At 36.4% G+C, this 20368-nt stretch overlaps 1 pseudogene; it reads left to right on the plus strand.

Moving 5' to 3' along the window:
* The first annotated feature begins 2520 nt into the window (after positions 1-2520).
* Positions 2521-4331, plus strand: LOC112868143 (eukaryotic initiation factor 4A-I pseudogene; annotated as a pseudogene).
* Positions 4332-20368: the final 16037 nt, after the last annotated feature.

A 20368-nucleotide genomic window follows, 5' to 3' on the forward strand; every position in this document is an offset into this window, starting at 1 on the left:
GACTTAAGTTTACGGTATGAACACCATTAAGACACGTGTCTTCTAGGCATTGAGAGGTAGCCATGAAAGCTGCTCCTGAAGGCAGTGACATGTTTTATATGGATTCATGGTGTAATTAATATACTCCTCATAGATACGCACAACTATAATGGCATGCTTCGTGTACACTTTTCGTCACTTACAAAGCAAAGAAATCTATGCCGCAAGGTTTCGTGACAAAATCCCTACTCAGTACTTCTTACACACACAGGAAACTAGCCACTTTGAAATGCTGGAAATGTCTGTGACTCCCAGAGCATCTCAGGATGCTTTACACTCCCTTGTCTTTACTTATGTAAGGAAAGATGGAAAGAAGGGAGGGAGGGAGGAAGGGAGGAAGGAAAGACTCGTGTTTTTAACAAAAGATTTCCTGAATGTATCAGAGTTGGAAGGCTGTCTTCCTTTATCCATGTTTAGGGTAAACTTCTGAGCAACAATGTATAATTGTTATCTTTCAATACTGAGCTCTAAAGACATTACAGACAGTACAAGCATATGTGCATCTGTCTCGTGTGATTTCAGTGGTAAAAGATCAAGAAGGAGAGAGTCTGATTAGTATCACAAAAAAAAATAGCAGATTGATTACTAGTTTTCAATCTGAAAAGCCATTTTTGAAGTGAAGTCAAGATATCACTTCTGAATATGTTCAGCTGATCTGACTTTTGAGTGTCTATCCCTTAGGAAAGTGGTGACTATATTTTACAACAGAAGTTACAGACAGACTCCAGATCCAAAACTGTCCAGGACTGAAATGTGTCAGGAGCTTAAAACCGTATATTTTTAAAAAATTTGTCATTAGCGCCAGCTTGTGTAATTTGGTTCTTGTTTAGTTCGGGTCATGTGTAGCTCTGGCTGAAATAGCATCCTCTCCAGGGGACGTCTGGATGGCTCAGCAGGTTAAGCGTCCAACTACTGATTTTGGCTCAGGTCATGATCTCACGGTTCATGAGTTTGAGCCCAACATTGGTCTATGCTCTGACAACACCAAGCCTACTTGGGTTTCTCTCCCTCCCTCTCTTTCTCTGCCCCTCTTCTCTCTCTCTCAAAAATAAGTAAATAAACATTTGAGAACATGAAATAACATCCCTCCCTGGATCATCACTCCCTGTGGGGAAATAGGTTCTCCTTACATAAATGAGTTAGATAAAAGCTTGCGGACAAAAAGCTGCTACCATGGGGTCAAAGTGCCTGAGGTTAGCAAGTGAGATATTATAATGAACCACGAGTAACTTGTAATATCACCTGCAGGAAATTACTTTCCATCTGGAGCCAATGTACCTTGATCACAAACACCACTTGCCCTCCCAGACCCTTTGCTTCTTATACACACAAGTTAATGATTGTTTTCTCCATGTTCACGTGTGTAAGATCTTGTTTTCTTCATGTTCCCCACGTGAGTGATATCTTGCGAGCTCAATTAATACGGAGACAAAACCCCTGTTTGGGGCTCTCCTCTCTTCCCTGACATTAGCCTCTCTCGTGTTCAATTCTGTGTCTGCTCTCTTGTAAGACAAGAGTGAACTCCAGACTCATAGTCTGTGACAACTTTCCTCATATTAGAGGAAAGCAAGAATAGGAAAACCATGTAATACTTCTAATGTTCTTGTTAAGTTAGTATGTGTCAGTCTCACTGTGATACCATTAGTCAAAGGAAGTCACATGACAAATCCTGATATATGAGTGCATGCATTAGAAGAACATAATCCTCTTGTAGAATGAGAATTTTTAAAGAGGGGTGATAGAAGCAGGGAATTTTTTGAATAATATTTCATTTCCTTGAAGAATTAGTAGTGAGTGCCAAATTAATAATACAAAGAGTTAGAATATAATTTCTGGAGACATGTCTTTGAAAAGTTGAGAGAGTATGCGATCCATATTCCTACCAGAGGAAGGAAGACATTAAAACAAACAAACAAAACACAGAACAAGACCTTTAATTGTAACTACAGAAAAGGCAGAATGTCTGTGCCCAAGTGTTTGCAGATGCATATAATTGATGTGAAAGGATGAATTAGGTCCCTCTTAATTGTCTTGATTTTCTAAGGGAAGCATAAGGAAAGGTAATCAGGTGAAAATCTGTATGCAGCATGAGAAGTTTAGGAATAAAGAAAATAAAAGTATTTTCTGAGAGAAGACTAAAAGTTCCATAAAAATAGAGTAAGATTATTTGACAGTTTTGGTATTCATTTGCAATCAGTAACTATATGTATAATTAAATATTATATATATATATATACATATATATATATACATATATATATATATATATATATATATATGGCAATTATAGCACAGTTGTATGTGTGAGAAGAAAATAAGTCTGGGCCTCTTTAGAAATATTTGACAGGAAACAAGGATGTTGTCAACATGGAAGAGATTTGTAGGCTCATAAAAAGTTTCTTCCCAATCTATGGTATATTTTGCAAAACACTTGTCAGGAGATCTTAAAAAATAAAATGTACTTGAAATAACTTTTTATATATGTATTATGGAGGAGCAAGAGTATATGAATTGTCTACAAAATCAATAAGTGACCGGTACATTATTTCCATATTAACTTCTGACCAGACCAATGAAAATTGCCTCTGGAATAGCTTAAATGAGAAATTCTATCCAAATATATTACTGAGTTTGAAGTTTCTAAGGATCACGTCTTTGAGTCAGGATTCCTGATCCAGAGACAGTGGCCTGGAAGGGATGGAGCTTGAAGGCATCATTGACAGTAACTGGAACGAGATCATCAACGGTTTTGATGACATGAGCTTCTCTGAGTCTCTTCTTCCATGGCATCTCTGCCTATGGTTTTGAGAAACCTTCTGCCATCCAGGAGCGAGCCATTCTTTGTATCAGTGGTTACGATGAGACCGCTCAAGCCCAATCTGGGACTGGGAAAACAGCCACTTTTTTTTATATCGATTCTGCAACACATTGAATTGGATCTTTCTGATTTTTTCTATTTTCGGTTGGTGAAGGAGAGATGAGGCTCACCTGGTTAAGATTATGGATGAGTAGCAGGGCCATTGGTAACAAAAAATAAATGAATAAAAAGGAGAGAATTGGAAAATAGCAATTATTAAGGAAAGAATTTATTATTTCCAGGCACGAATGAGGACTCAGTTAAATTTGAGTTAAGAAACTGAGAAAGGGACCAAATCTGAGAAGTAGTATGTATGTATGTATGTATGTATGTATGTATGTATGTATTTGTCTAATAGGTTTCATCAGTCTTGGAGTTGCTATGGGAAAGCTAACTGGATGGATTGATCCAGGGTTAAGGTGTTCCTAGCATGAGGCAGTTGAGCGTGATTGCTCAATTAAATGAAAAACTAGAGGTCCATGCATCATGAAGTTGATGTGGTAAGGAGAAAATAATATCTAAAGGCTACAGAGGCCTTGGCCCCACACCTACTAGAGTTGGCTCAGCAGATACAGAAGGAATCCATGGCATTAGGAAATTCTATGGGTGCCTTCTGCCACACTTGGGGGACCAAGATACCAGCTGACATACAGAAGCTGACATACAGAAGATGAAATCTTCCCATATTGTCGTGGGTACCCCATGTCTTGTGTTTGATATGCTTAACCGGAGATACCTGTCTCCCAAATACCTCAAGATGTTTGTACTGGAGGAAAACTGATGAAATGCTAAGCCACGGAATCAAAGACCAGGTCTATGACATATTCCAAAAGCTTGACAGCAGCACCCAGGTGGTTTTTCCGTCAACTGCAATGCTTTCTGACATGCTTGAGGTGACCAAGAAATTCAATCCCCATTTGGATTCTGGTCAAGAAGCAAGAGTTGACCCTGGAGAGTATCTGCAGTTCTCCATCGGTGTGGAATGGGAAGATTGGACTCTGGACACACTATGTGACTTGTATGAAATGCTGACCCTCACACAGGCAGTCATATTCTTCAACACCTGAATGAAGGTTGATTGGTTCACTGAAAAGATGCAAGCCGCAGACTTGACCGTGACTGCAATGCACAGAGATAGGGGCCAAAAGGATAATGAGATGTTATCATGAGGGAGTTCTGCGCTGTCTCTAGCAGAGTATGGATTACCACTGACCTGCTGGCCAGAGGCATTGATGTACAGCAGGTTTCTTTAGTCACCATCTATGACATTCCCACCAACAGGGAAAACTATATCCAGAGAATAGGTGATGGTAGATGATTTGGCCCTAAGGATGTGGGTGTTGACACGGTCTCAGAAGAAGACAAAGGGCTCTTTGAGAAATTCTACAACACCTCCATCGAGGAGATGTCCCTCAGTGTTGCTGACCTCACCTGAGAGAGTGTCCTGCTACATAGCCCTACCCAGGGTTCAGTCTGGGGGGATGGGGTGCTAAAAAGGAGTGGGAGTGGAGAGGAAAGGGAACCAAGGGATGGACATTCTGTCATTTTTTTCTTTGAGTAAATGTCACTTTTTGAGGCACAAGAAAGAATCATAAACATCTTAGACACTCTTTTGTTTGGGTAGGCTCTTGCCCCAGGTACCATCTCTTTTCCCCAAATTATCTCCATAGCCTAGTTAACCTCCACACCCCATTAGGCTTTCCTCACTGCAGCTAAATGCATCTGAAAATGATTCAAGGGGCTAGAGTGTCACTTGGGCTCATTTACTGGACCGAATCTGGGGAACCCCCTGAGTTAAATGGCCCAGGTTATTGTCCCCATGATGGGCATCAGGGAGAGAAAATGGTAGCCATTTTTACATTGTTTTGTATAGTCTAGATTAATTCAGGAAACAAACACAAGATTCTGAATAAAATGACCTGGAAACTGAAAAATGTGTATATTACTGAGTTTGGATAATAGTAACAAGAGGTCATAAGTATGCAGGAGATAGCTTCCTAAGAACATTTTTCTGTTCTTGTTGAACAGAACAATGTTGACTTGTTGAGAACTCACAACAGGGCTATAAAATAGGTACAATAACTGTTACTTCATATTTTTAAACATGAAGAAACAGATCATGGTGGTTCAATGCTCAAGACTGCAAATCCAAGACTCAAATTTTAGTGATATAACTCCAGAGTCCATTCTTTTTTTTTTTTTTATTTTCCATTTAGTTTGTGGAAAATCATCCTGATGATGATATAGTTTTATTTTGGGGGATAAATTGACTTTTCCCTTGTACCTTTGTTTTCAAAATAACTATCAATTACTAAGATACCTTCATATGTGTCATTTTGAAAATACCACATTATTCTTAATCCTTAGTAACCTCATAGTTACATTATATTGAATTTCTAAAAGATCTCTGTGAATCTTCAGGGAAGTGCCAAAACCAATAGAATTTCTAAAAATACATATTATGTTTACAGTTGAAACATTATTTTACCAGTATATTTTCTTCAAACTGTAATAACAAATGTAGAATTGCTTAGGAAGAAAACTTTTCAGACAGAATGGCATGAAATGCCATGGCATAGTTGAGTGTATTTGTTTATTAAGTTAGTGAATTAACTTTTTATATTTTTTAATACTATTAAAAGAGACACTTTTGATTATTAATTGAACTCACTGAACTTTCTGCATTGTACGTTGAGATACCCCACTGAACGCATGAGGACAGAATAAGAAAAATGATAATTTCATAAAAAGTGTGTAGGAATGGCTCACCCAAAGTGTAGGGTCACTAATTCTAACACGACTCTGCCTTTCCATTCTGATTGGTTGGCGAGGGCTACCGATACGGAGTAGAAATCTATTTCTGGTTGCTCATTATACGACAATGCAGTCAAGTATCATCATATCCTAAGAATCTAGACTAAAAATGACACCTCAGGAAGGACTGTAGACATGATATGTTCAAGTGTGTAAAGATGATCATTAAAAAAGGAGACATAAAACCCTGAGAAGAGTCAGAGAAATATCTGGCTCAAATAATTTTATTTTAATAAATAATGTACTTTGCTAGTACCTAAAGCAACTTTTTTTTTTTTTTTTTTTACTAGTCAAGAAAACTGAGAGCTAAAAACAGGGCTGAAATTGACTAAATGGTTTGATGTGCGTAGATAATTGTGTATAATTTAATAAGGTAGAATAATTATGAATACAGCTCAATAGCTATCAGGTACAAAATTTGGAATGTTCTAAAATCTCATACATACACTGTCCTTTCTTTTTATTTTTAATGTACACACAGTTATTGCAACTGACTTCAAAACACAGTCTTGTTTATTGATCAGCCTACAGGAACTTACTTATTTTAACTATACATAAAACATAACTTCTAAAGGTCAAATGCAATAATAACTTATTTTCCTTCATATGAAATGAAAATATTACATCTGGACATTAAAGTCTCAGAGTTTAGCTAACTGCTTTTCAGAATATGAGCTTTTAATTTTAATGCAGCTTTTTTCTGCCTTTTCAGTCTTAATGGACCAGATTTGAGTGTTAAGAAAGATGGATCAAATAATTTCAAATAGCTCCAGGAAAAGAAAATCAAAGTCATTGGATTTAATTCTGCTGCATGCATTAGTATTTAAGTTTAAATGAAAGCATTGATTATCAGTCTTAGTTAATATACATTGAATAACATTCCAGAGTTATCTGTTTCAAGCTAAAATTTAAATATAAATGAACTTTTTCCCTTAACGTCATGGCTATATGGCAGGCCTTTTAGCTAATGTTATATTAATGCTATGTGTATAATTGTAATATATAGCAATAGGCTATTAAGTCTCTGAATTATGGCTTCAAAACCGTAAGACATGTTTTTATAACCTATATATGAATTTCACTTTGCCTCAGTCATGAAAATACAAAAACCTAACCTAGAATTCACACCATCTGGATTCTTTTACACAGCAGAGAATTTGTCAGTGACACCAAACTTCAATAAAATGCTTAAATTTATGCAAACTTGGGGCGCCTGGGTGGTTCTGTTGGTTAAGCATCCGACTTCGGCTCAGGTCACGATCTCACGGTTCGTGGGTTCGAGCCCCGCATCGGGCTCTGTGCCGACAGCTCAGAACCTGGAGCCTGCTTCAGGTTCTGTGTCTCCCTCTCTCTCTGCCCCTCCTCCACTCACGCTCTGTCTCTCTCTCTCAAAAATAAATAAACGTTAAAAAAATTTTTAAAAAATTATACAAAGTATGCACTGAAACTAAACTCTGGGTAGGTAACATTGGCCTCTGGCTTATGATTAATTACTCTACTAGCTGATTGTGAGTCATATGTGCTTCTTGGATCTACATACTGACCTTAAAATAAAACCAAGTAAACTGGCACATGTCTGCCCTTTCTGCGGATATATATCATGAGTTCTAAAGAAATCGGCATTTCAAACCTACCTCCCACATCTGTGACTTTGGTTTGGTAAGAGATTAAGAGGACAATAAAATAAAGACTTCTGGAGGACGGGTTATTTCCCTACACTCAACTTTCTAAGGACAACTTTATAACTTCACCCCTTTTTGTTTTTACTTCTTGGTGAAGTTCTTCATTCTCTCTCTCTATTTTGTCCCTTAGAGCTAGTGGTTGCTGCTTCATTATTGGTGTATAGAAATGCAACAAGTTTCGGGGCGCCTGGGTGGCGCAGTCGGTTAAGCGTCCGACTTCAGCCAGGTCACGATCTCGCAGTCTGGGAGTTCGAGCCCCGCGTCAGGCTCTGGGCTGATGGCTCAGAGCCTGGAGCCTGTTTCCGATTCTGTGTCTCCCTCTCTCTCTGCCCCTCCCCCGTTCATGCTCTGTCTCTCTCTGTCCCAAAAATAAATAAACGTTGAAAATAAAAATTAAAAAAAAAAAGAAATGCAACAAGTTTCTATACATTAATCTTGTACCCTGCAACTTTACTGAATTTGTGTATCAGTTCTAGCAATTTTGTGTGTGTGTGTGTGTGTGTGTGTGTGTGTGTGGAGTCTTTTGGGTTTTCTACATACCATTTCTATTTAGCATGGTACTGGAAGTCCTAGCCTCAGCAATCAGACAACAAAAGAAATAAAAGCCATCCAAATTGGTAAAGAAGAAGGCAAACTCTCACTATCTGCAGACACCATGTTACTCAAACTGTCGTGATCAAGACAGTGTGGTATTAGCACAACAATAAACACGTAGATCAATAGAACAGAATAGAAAACCCAGAAATGAACCCACAATATATGATCAATTAATCTTCAACAAAGCAGGACCAATGGAAAAAAAAAGACATCTCTTCAACAAATGGTGTTGGGAAAACTGGACAGAAACATGCAGAAGAAAGAAACGGGACCCTTTTCTTACTGCATACAAAAATACATTCAAAAAGGATTAAAGCCCGAAATATGAAACAGGAAACCATGAAAATCCTAGAGGAGAACATAGGCAGTAACCTCTTTGATATTGGGCATGGTAATTTCTTAACTAGATGTCTCCTGAGGCAAGTGAAACAAAAGCAAAAACAAACTATTGGGATTTCATCAATATAAAAAGCTTCTGCACAGTGAAGGAAACAATCAGCAAAACTAAAAGGCAACCTATGGAATGGGAGAAGATATTTGCAAGTGACATATCTGATAAAGGATTAGTGTCCAAAATATATAAAAAAAAAAAACTTATCAAACTCTACACCCTAAAACCAAATAATGCAGTTAAAAAATGGGCAGAAGACATGAATAGATATGTTTCCAAAGATGCATAGATGGCCAACAGACACATGAAAGATGCTCAACATCACTCAACATCAGGGAAATGCAAATCAAAATCACAATGAGATATCACTTCACGCCTGTCAGAATGGCTAAAATCAACAACACAGAAAACAAGGGGTGTTGGTGAGGATATACACACACACACAGTATATATACACAAAAGTATATATACACATGTAATATTACTCAGCCATAAAAAAGAATGTAATCTTGCCATTTGCAATGAGGTGGATAGAGCTAGATAGTATTACACTAAGCAAAATAAGTCAGAGAAAGACAAATACTATATGATTTCACTCACATGTGGAATTTAAGAAACAAAACAAATAAATATATGGGGGAAAAGGAGAGGAATACCAAGAAACAGACCCTGAACTACAGAGACAGAAAATAAACGCAGGGTTACCAGACAGGAGGTGGGGGAATTAAATTGATGATGGGGATTAGGTGGGAACTTGTGATGAACATTGGCTGTTGTATGTAAGTGCTGAATCACTAAACTCTACACCTGAAACTAATATGACACTGTATATTAACCAACTGGAAGTTAATAAAAATTTGAGACAAATTAAAAAAAAAAAAAAAAAGAACTAGTGGTTAATTGAAAAGTTTCCCTAACATTTTTTATTTTACTTTCCTCCCCAAGGAGGCCATATATTCATGTTCTTCAACATCAAATACTGAAAAATCAAAATCAAATATTACAGTCCCAGATAAAACATTACATAGCTCTAGTACAAAATAAGAGTCTCAAACTAGACCTAAGCTTAGAGATATTGTGTTACACCGTTAATGTAACACACAAATAGTGCCCTGTGGATTGTGTGGTTTGCAGCTCTCCTGACCATCCACAGCAGCTCTATGTGTACCTCAAAACTTAGGGAACTTAACTTCTATGAGCAATGGAATAAAAATATTTCCTTTTTTGTTTGGATTTTTGAACTCTTTCTCTCTAGTGTGTTATGAAACAAGGGGAATCAATGCTATGAATATTTCATAGGAAATAAGGTCTGACTCTTACAAATATACCACAGTCTTATTTCCTGGAAAATTAGCTAACATCTTAACATTTTGCTTCAATTTTTAATGAGCCTGTGTGATATGTACCAGGATCAAAAATACTACATGCATTCAGCATTTATTGGCTAAACATAATAGTGACTCTAGCATACATATGTGATAAAAGAAATACCGATATAATATTTTCAAATAAAACATTTTGGTTATAATCTAGACACACATGATTTATATAATTCATACAGGTAATTTATATTCTCCACAATTTATAAAAATAAAGAAAGGGATTTTAAATCAAGATTGTAATAAGATTGTCATATTTTTGCCTTTTCATTGGATCTTGAAAAATAGTTTAAAAATTGAAAACTTTGACATTTCATTTAGTACCCTTTGAAGAAGTTTTTAACGGTACATAATAACTTGACATGTTTGTTTGATTCCCCTCCCCGATTTTTGTCTCCTTTCTCAGAAAATAGTAAAATACTCAGTCACAGAATCAAATGCAAGCTAACAACTTATATGCCTAACTTAAAATATACAGCTTTCTTCTGTAGTTTTTCTTTTCCTTTATGTAAAAGTCATAGAGCTGAAAACAATACATAGAAGAAAGAAATGTCATAATGACTAGTTTAGGAAAAGATTGTTGAGCCACAAAGAAATAAATAATTTTTGTTACCTGAAATGAAAATGCATAATTTTCAATAAAATTATAGATTCGTGTTTTTTGAGAAGTACCTCTTTCCGCATAGCGATCGAGATAAATGCCTCAGGCATTGTAAAGGAAAAAGTGCCAAGTGAGTAATATCTCTAATCGAATTCTCTCTCCCCGTGCTTAAGTTCTAAATATAAAATAAAGATAGCATCTAACAAAATAAATTACACCTCCCTCTTTACACCAAATCTTTTTGAGATTTGCGGTCATTCTCTGTAATCCATTCCGTTCTTTGTGAAAGGGCAAGCACATACACTTTAGAAGACTTAAATACATATTAAAGTGAAAGCAGCTAATTGAAAAGATTGCTACTGTGGGATTCCAACTATATGCCATTTTGGAAAAGGCAAAAGTATGGAGACAGTAAAAAGATCACTGGTTGACAGCCATTTTACGTGGTGAGAGGGATGAACAGGCAGACCACAGAGGATTTTTAAAGCAGTGACAATATTCTGTATGATACCATAGTGATACATTTGTTGAAACCCACAGAATGCGCGACGCTAAGAGTTAACTGTAATGTAAGCTACTGTCTTTGGGTCATGATGATGTGTAGGTTCATCAAACAACAAACGCACCCCTCTAGTGGCGGATGGTGATAATGCAGGAACCTGTGCAAATATGGAGGCAGGGAATATACAAGAAATGTCTGTACCTTTGCCTCATTTTCACTGTGAAAAAAAAAACACATATATCCCAAATCTCCTACTTCTTATCACCTCAACTACTATCAGCCTAATTCAAGTCACTTTCATCGATTTAATAAATTATAAGAAGAGTCTCCTTTTCCAATAACTTCTGCTTCTACCCTTGGTCCTCAATTTATTTCAAAAATCAGTCCGATTTATCAAGTTAATATCGATTTTAGATGATGTCAATTCTGTGCTAAGATCCTGTTGCATTCAGACTAAAACCAAAGTATTTTCAGATTCTTAAAAGACCCTTCTCTTTCTCGAAGGGTGGTTATACCCCCGCCAGAACTTTTAATTTCACAATCAGACACAGTATTTGTTCCCTCTGCTTAGAATACCTTTCCCAAAGATCAAGTCCTATGTGCTTACTCCTCTTAGCTTTTTGCTCAAAAATCACCTTTTCCCTAAAATTTTCATATAATTTGTAAAAAAAAAAATCTGAAAGTGCAACTGTTCTACTCAAGACTCACTATCCCTTTTCATTGTTTTCTGCTTACCAATAGCATATTTCAATATATAATATAATTTATTTCATTTATATGTTTACCTTTTATTTTGTCAGAATACAATGTCTTTCTATTAGGGTAGAAATTATTGAGTACTGTTTTCAGTTATGATCTACCAGCAACTCATAGAGTTTCTTCCACAAAATATGTGATAAGTACTTAAAAGAAAAAGGATTAGATGATCTTTAAAAATATTTGAAATAATTAAGTTAGATAGTTTTTTTTTTTATAAAAAATATGTATTTAATAGATAAGAAGTCTTATAGATTTCCTCTGCAGTGTTCTGTAGAAATGAACAGATATGTCTGACTGGGGCAATAAATGAATTCAGATTCCATTCAGACAAGAGGTACCTGTACCTGATCACTATGGGACAGTCACTCACTACATCATCCTTAAGCCCAGAGATAGGTAGCCAAAATGTTTTTTGTGTTTCTTCCTAAGCCTGTAGGAGGTTGAACTGCAGCCCTCAAGAGACACATTTCTTGGACAACTCACTGCCAGAGAAACATTACGATCAAAATCTATGGCCATGCTATTACTCCTTTGAGATTCTTATACCCCACAATATCGAGACCTCGGTTGGAGATTTATCTGGGAGGAACATAAAACTAATGTAACTACTATAATTTTATTATTGTTGGGTTTTGGGTTTTTTCTGCCAGAACCAATACATCTTATGAGGAGTTACCAGGTAAAGAACAACAACTTGCAGCATCATGAAAAACCTCCCAAGACAAAACCAAAGATCCTGAAATCGAATACAAATTGAATTGGGGTTGATTTAACACTTATTTGCAACCTTTAAGTAAATATTATTTAGACCAACCTATAGAATAGAGCACTGTTTTATGTATATAAGAACATGCATATAAACGTGAAAGGGAATTGATTAAATAAAGGTTGAGGTGGTAATTTTACCTACCCATTGATTTCATTATTTTGGTAAAATCTGGGCAACTTTATGAACTCCTTAGTCTAAGAAAACCCATGCAATTGTTTTCACCTCAAAAGTGCTGGCCAGCAAGAACTATTTAGAAATGACTTTTATAATGAACCTGGAACAGAGTCTCTGGTGCAAAGTTGGTGCTCAATAAATGTATGTTGAATGAATGTCAAAGTAAATGGATAAATGAGTGATGAGAAACAGAAAAAATATTAACGTTCCACAAGAGAAAAAAATAATCAGAAGCTTTGGTTTCTGCAGTCTTTCTTATCCTCGTTTACAAGGAAAAACATTGAATGTGAGTAATGACTTCCGCTGACTATTCATTATGAGCATCCCATTAAAAGAGCTCTAGTGACAACCCCCATCTTGTGATCATGTTATGTGGAGGTGAAATTGTCCCCTGAATTAATGACAAATGCATCAGGGCCTTTAGCCAGTATAATGTTTGAAATGATTAAACTCATGGAATGTTTGCTTAATCTATTTTCCTTTTGCATACATTATGCTCTTTGCCTGAAGCAAACCTATCTTATAATTTTCAATTGAACAAAACCATAACTCATGACCCAATAAATTATTAAGAAACCCTGCCTTGCATTGGATTCATCATTCATCTTACCTCAATGGCAGAAAGCCTCCTGAATTCTCTAACAGTTTCTCGCCATGATAAATAGTTCCATTCAAAGGTAGGAATAGAGTCTTATGTGTTTGTATGTGTGTATTTTTTTTTTTACAAAATTATATTTAAAACTAAGTTTTCACTAACAATTTATAGTAATGATAGTCTTGCTCTAAAATGTTATCTTCTAATTATATCATTTGCAATTTACTCCTTAAACTTCGACAGTATTCCAGAAGTGACCATTATATACAACTTGAGGTCCGATTGAAAATATGAACTATAGAGGATAGGATATCAAAATACTGTTTCTCATTCCTTCATTATCTTATTGCTTGCATGCTAATATCCTAAACCAGCCTCTAAAAGCCCAAGGACACAGTATTTTTTAAATGGGTATGTTACATAATGGGTGTGGAATAAACCCACACCCATTGGGAAGGCATCGCAATGCTTGAAAAACTTCAAAACAGATAATTCGACTCATGTCAGTAGCAAGCAATAAGCTACATGTGTGACCTTCCACATTAAAGTCATTCATGTAAACATATTGATGCACATTTTTAAAATGTGGAAATGATACTATCTGAATTCCTAGGTACAAAATCTGACATTGCAATTCATCATGGCAACCAGCTGAAAGATAAACATGACTTTCCATCTGCTGATATTAACTGTTAGTTATCACATTAAAATGTGTCATTTTCATGATAAAAATGGAATGTTTGACAGTGTCAGAAAATATAATCTGCCTCCTCACTTGTGTTTCAAAACGGGCATAAATACATAATATGCAACTCAAGAAACCTGAAAACAATGCGCCTTTTTAATTTTTTTTTTTTTTAATTTGAAACTGCTGACATGGCAGCTTTCACAAATTTGAAGTAAAATAAAGAAAAACATCTACCACCCTAAGAGTGTTCCTCAGTATTTCATTTCCTTTTTGGATATTTCTCTCTGTTCAGTGCTGATCACAACTAAGGTGCCATTTTATTTCTGATGAAAGTGTGTAACTGTGTTACTTTGAAAATTAAAATTGTCCTTTTGAATTGTTACACGTTTTATTTTAGGTGCCCAGTTATGTGCCTTCAGGGCTGTCAAGAAGAGATTCCTGTGTTTCTTCTTTGTTGAAAAGAGGAGTTGTGAGAAATTTAAAAACTACAATTTGAATTATTAGTTCCATTTTCTTCTCTTATTCCTAATAGTACAGTTGAGCCAGATGTCTTTTGGCGGGTCAGAGGAACAAAAAGAAGCAGAAACAATAATTATATGTTCATGCCTGAGAGTTTCCTGAACCCAATTACTTAATCAAAGGCAACTGGTACCCGCTGTTACACAACACAAAGGATAACAAGATGCTTCATGGACGGGCCGAGTCAGGAAAACTTCAGAGACTTGCCCTTCTAGCCTTCCCTCCTACCTTTTTGAAGTTTGATTCCACCATTTCACAAACAAATACTTGAGTAAGACCTTCAGAATAAAATAAGAAATTGAAATAAAACACCCAGTGAAAATAAAATGCACCCAAATGCCCTATCGATCTCTGGATTTCTTATCAAAGCAAATGATTGAACCTAGGATCTAACATGTTTTCAAGGATCTAGGATTTTTTTTTCGCTGTTCTCATAACCATGATATTACTGTGAGATATTTACAAGGTACCATCCATTTGGCTCCTGTAGCCAGATAACCCTTAAGCTTCTTAGGGAATTACAGCCGAAGGGGCAGATTCTGAGAAAGTGGAGAATTCTTCAAACAATATTTAACCCCCCCAAAGAACCATTTCTGCCCCTAAGGCCATCAACTTTATAAATTCTTTCTCACCACATCACAAAATATTGTCTAATATAGTTTGTATAACAAACATATTGTAGAATTCGTCGGTAGAATTCATTTCAACTAGAAAAAATTGCACTCCAGTGGCTTCGCATGGTCCCAGTCCTTGCAGGAGCAAACAGGGAGATAATTATTTCGAATGATTTATTCCCTATATTTTAATGACCATTGAGAAAATGTAGATATAAAGGTGGAGAGCATTGAGTAATATAACAACTGAATCAAGGAAGTAGTCAGCCTTGTGTGTCTTGATATAGCAAACTATAATTGAGAAATCATGTACTGTAGACTTAAATCAGTGAATTGTAAAGCTAATATAAAGAACCCAGGTTTGGGCTTCTGCCTTTACTAATTCGTGAGGGTTAAACATCACCCTAGTGAGAAATATTTTAGTGTGTGAATGCATGGTGCGTGTGTGTGTTTGTGTGTGTGTGTAGGAATTGTACTGAAGGCAATTTTTGAAGTCAGCACTGTTCAGTCCATAGTATTCATTAAATTAACTTCAGCAAAATTCTGTTTTATGAAAAAGTCCTGATTTCAAAACTTGCTATAAATCCTTGTTAAAAAAAACCCCAAACTAAGAAAAGACTGAAGCAACTTTTTAACAAAGTCATCATGCACGAATTGAGTAAAAACTGAAAGCTTTTTAATATTGGCCCCCCAACTGTCCTATTTGCTATTTAGATGTAATCTTGCTTTCATTAGCAGGTATCCGATTGTACAAATATTAAGCTGATATTTCTTGAATTCTTTGGAGATATCCTGCTCATCCAAAAAAGAGAAAGAATAATTTGGCCACAGTTTCTTCACTCACCATGAAGAGTTATAGCAGTGAAAACACATCGATTCCATTTGTTCCTAACAAGACATACAGTTCTTATCACTGAGGTATGAAAAAGAAAATGTATTAGTTCACACAGATAAACATTCTTGGTCCCTCTGAGGAAATAAACCCAGCGAACCCAAGCCAGGTCTTCAGTCAGTTTGGGTGATAGTGCATGTATAGTCATTTATTGATTCATTAGAAGACTCCAAACTCAATGGTATAGCCTGACAATTATTTACTTTCTCTCACACACGTGTGTCTGGTTTTGGTAGATTGACAGAGGGCAGGCAAGGCTACGTGATCTGCTTCTTCAAGTTGCAAAACTAGCTGGGATGAGTCCCACTACATGTCCGCTAAGATATATCTCCACATGTTTCCATTCTGGAGTCCACGCTAAGGGGACAGGGACTCCACGGAGAAAGCTATTTTGTGTGGGGCGAAAAGAAGTACAGGAAGACAGATAGAAACACACAATCCCTCTTAAGGCTGAGCCTGGTAGACCAGCTACTACCTGAGAGAATTTTTCTCCTCCTGATGAACAAGAGAGCAAGGAGAAACATGTGTTGGTAGAGTTGAACATGATCACAAACACTTCCCTCCCATCAAAATGTGTAGGCTGTATCTCCACCCCAGGGATCTACGTTGGCCGTGCAATGACTTCTATGCAATGACCTTCAATGGCCTGTGGAACATTCATTACCAACTGTGAGGAGCACTAAGGCTTGAAAAGTGCTTGCAAACGAGCTTACTCAGCTGCTACTCTGCTGGACAGTAAGACAAACATGTTAACAAGGCCAGATTAGGCTTCTAGACCCTGAGATCATGTAGAACAGATAACAAGTGGTCCCAGTTACACCAACCAGTCTGCCTGACACCAGACAGCAGCTTCCAACGAACTCACTCACTCATCTTGGAGGGATGAGAAAGCCCAGCAGACAGCAGCAAAGCTAACCAAACCAAAATGACCACAGACTGCTTTACCTAAATAAATATTGATACAACATTGTCGTATAAGTTTTAAGGTGGAGGACGGCTTACAAAAAGTGAACAATCGTAACAAAAACTACCTGGTACAAAAGTTGTTCTCTAGACACGAATACTGCCTTTACAAATCCTAAAACATATGGCATGCGATTTGGAATCGGATGATAATCAAAAATGAAAACTTGCCAAACACACAGTTGGAAAAATCTGGATAAATGACGCAGAAATTATTACTGAAGGGTGGTAAAAAAAAATGACAATTTATTTATATAGTTGTTGAACAATTGGCAGAACTGTAATCTGCAGCAAGTTGGCCGAATAAACATGGATCTTTCCAAGGAGATCCCCAAAGAGAATATTGAAAGTGTCTGTTGAATGTTCCCAGATGCATATGATAAAGAACTTTAGGAGAAAAACAAGCCACGGAAGAAATTGTTAAAATCGCAAGGATAATTTTAAAAGGTTAAAAACGAGCCATAAATTATTGAGATGGAAAACAAGCTCTTACCCCTAGTCTCCAAGCCAGTATTAAGATTCTGAAAATAAAACGATACCTCACACTATAGTTAATATCAAAGACATGGTTATAAATATCAGCATTAATGCCTTTAAAAGGTTTAATACGAATCCTAATATACCTGTGCAGCTAGAATAACAGGACTTACATAAAGCTGAACACAAAATAGAGAAAGGACCATCTCAGAAAGAACTGTAGGCCTTTTTCCTCTTCTTCCCTAATAAATATAGTATAAATTTAAAAATAATAGTGTCACAAAACGTTTTAAGAACAATGAGGTGCCTTTCACTGAAAAGGAATTGAAATTGCTCAAGTTCTATAATGCCCTCGGGGTTTCCAAACTTCTACTGGCGGGAAGTTTGTGGAGAAATCTATTAAGCTATAAACGTTGACAATTTTTCAGGAATAAAAAAAATGGGACATCTCAGGAGGCAGAGGAAGGATCCCATATGGTCGAGCCAAGAGAGAGAGTCCACTAGAATCCTCTCCCCACAGATAAGAACAAGGTGAAGCACTCACTACTCCTGGGGTGGACTGCCCAGGCACCCTGTGGGATTTCAGATGGTTATGGACAAGTGACTGCTATGGGCCTCTCATTCTTCACGTTCAGAGTATGGGGATTTAGTGCGGTTATCCACAATTCTGCTCATCATGATACTTAGAAATGTAAAAAGACCATTCTTTCTCAGTTCAGAGGTCTCTATATTAAGAAGTACCACACGTGAGAAGGTGCACCGAAGTTTTGTTTCCCTTTGGACCCAAGAGAGATGATAAGGGTAATGCAAAGTATGGGCTGGGATTTTGATGTCATAACTAGATGATAATTTGGGGATCCTTTGGATGGAAGTGATATATTTTGCATTTGATAACAATAGGAATATTATAAATAGGGTGAAGACTAGGGCAGATTACAAAATTAACTGTAAATCCTTCCCCTTCCATCAAATAAGATCTAGTTTTTTATCCTTAAATCAAGGATGACCATGTGTCTTTACATGGCTAGTAGAACATTACTATCTTCATAAAAGTTATACACAAATATTTCTTTCTAGAACTGATTATAAAAAGTCTCACCCTACTCTGTAGCTAAATGTTTTACTTTCTATGAAGTTCATTGTGGAATATTCAGGTAGTATCCAAATTACCATGGCGCGCGCACACACACACACACACACACACACACACGAGGAGATAATTTTCAAATTTTCTCTTTTTTACCCACTCCTAAATCTTTAGCAGTTTGTGGATAGTAGTCTGGGTAAAAGCTAAATAGTTTTATTGATGCACAGGACAGTGTTTCAATTATAATACAGCTAGTCATTATTGTTAACCTATTAAGTTAGACTTCAAACCAAAAATGTACTCGTATATCCATGAACATAACTAAATTTAAGTATAGGGATGGGGCACCTGTGTGACTCAGTCAGTTAAGCGTCCAACTTCGGCTCAGGCCATGATCTCGCCATTCGTGAGTTCGAGCCTATCGTCTGGCTCTGTGCTGATGGCTTGGAGCTAAGAGCCTGCCTCGGATTCTGTGTCTTTCTCCCTCTGCCCCCCCTTCTCTCTTTCTCTCTCTCTTCCTCAAAAATAAATAAACATTAAAGATTAATAAATACATAAAGCTTAATTATATAATATTCCACATCACTATAAAACATTATTGATAATATTAAAGTATACAGTTTAATAAACTTCAGTAGTTTTAATCATTATATTCAGAGATGAAAACAGAAAGGTAGACATCTTTCTCTTGATCACCTTCTTACATTGTTTTGCAGTTGAAATGAGTTAGAAATTAACCCAGGTTTTATTTTCTTCACAATAAAATATATGCAGATATAGAGATATATATTTATTAAATATGGATTTATATAGATGTGGATACATATATATGATATATATTTCATGTATGATATATGATACATATAATACATAATATATAATTTTTCTTCACAGTATAGTATCATGTCATCTGCAAATAGTGAAAGTTTACCTTCTTTTTTTTCTTTTTTTACCAATATAGATGTCTCTTGGTTCTTTTCTTGTCTAATTACTGTTTCTAGAACTCCCAGTACTATATTGAATGAAAGTGGTGAGAGTGGGCGTCTGGGGTTTTTTTCCTGAACTTAGAGGAAAAGCTCTCAGTTTTTCATCATTGAGTATGATGTTGGCCTGTGGGTTTATCATATATGGCGTCTTTATGTTGAGGTACGTTCCCTCTAAGCCCACCTTGTTGAGAGGTTTTATTATGAATGAATGTTGATTTTTTTAATGCTTTTTCTGCATCAATTGAGATGATCACATGATTTCTTTATCTTTTGTTTTGTAAATGTGGTACATCGCATTGATTAGTGAACATCGAACCATTCTAGCATCTCTGGAATAAATCCAACCTGATTGTGGTCAATGATCCTTTTAATTTATTGTTGAATATCGTTTGCTAATATTTTGCTTAGGATTTTTGAATAAATGTTCATCAGGGATATTGGCCTCTAGTTTTCTTTTTTTGTATTATCTATGTCAGGTTTTGGTGTCAGTGTCAGTCTGGCCTTGTAGAATGTGTTTGGAAGCTTTCTATTTTTTGAAATAGTTTGAGAAGAATAGGTATGAACTCATCTTTTCTTTTAATGTTTATTTATTATTTTTGAGAGAGAGAGAGAGAGCAAGTGGAGAAGGGGAAGAGAAAAAGGGAGACAGAGGACCCAAAACAGGCTTTGCGCCGACAACAGAGAGCCCGATGTAGGGCTTGAAATCAAGAACCCTGAGATCATGACCTGAGCTGAAATCCAGAGTCGGACACTTAACCTACTGAGCCACCCAGGAGTCCCAATACTAACTCTTTTTAAAGTGTGGTAGAATTTACCTGCGAATACATCTGATCCTGGACTTTTAATTTCTGGTAGCTGTTTTGATTACCAGTTCAATTCCATTACTAGTAATTAATCTGTTCAGATTTTCTACTTCTTCCTGATTCAGTTTTGGAAGGTTGTATGTTTCTAGGAATTTATCCTTTTTTTAGGTTGCCCATTTT

The sequence above is a fragment of the Puma concolor genome, chromosome D3, assembly GCF_028749965.1.
Source record: "Puma concolor isolate L17-30 chromosome D3, mPumCon1.1.hap2, whole genome shotgun sequence".
Taxonomy (NCBI): Eukaryota; Metazoa; Chordata; class Mammalia; order Carnivora; family Felidae; genus Puma; species Puma concolor.